A 592-nucleotide genomic window follows, 5' to 3' on the forward strand; every position below is an offset into this window, starting at 1 on the left:
GACCTCTGGGCTGGGACCAAACGCGCGAACCCCAGGAACTGAGCCTATGCACACTGCCGGCTTTGGAGCCCTGGGCTGGGAGCACTCTCCCGAACACCCGGAATTTGTCCTGCATATCACAGGCCCAGGAACCCCGATTCTCTGGGCAGGAGGCAGCACCAAGCACCAGTGACTTGACTGTGTTTCTAATCACCTGCTCCTGAGATCCTGATTCCCTGTGCATTCATACTAAGAGCCAGTGACTCCAATTCCTGGTGCAAGGGCACACAGGGACCCTGATTCTCAAGGCAAGGTCGCGCGAAGCAACAGAGACTCTGATACTGGATTCTTGGGGAACTCTGACTCCTGGCGCACGCTAGGGGGCTCTGGTTTTCAACACGCTTGAGGGGGGTCTCTGTTTCAGCACGGTGCTGGCAGGGTCCCTGATTCTAGGGGCACGTACGAGGCCACATTGAGCGCTGACAACACTGACTCTGAGCGAGCCTGGTTCCCACCAAACCACAACAACCACACATCTTAGTGTCAGAGCTCTTCAGTGACACTAGGGTGGCGGGAGGCTCCCACTGCACACGGCCCAGGCCCATGCCACTCG

The sequence above is a fragment of the Myotis davidii genome, unplaced genomic scaffold (assembly GCF_000327345.1).
Source record: "Myotis davidii unplaced genomic scaffold, ASM32734v1 scaffold495, whole genome shotgun sequence".
NCBI lineage: Eukaryota > Metazoa > Chordata > Mammalia > Chiroptera > Vespertilionidae > Myotis > Myotis davidii.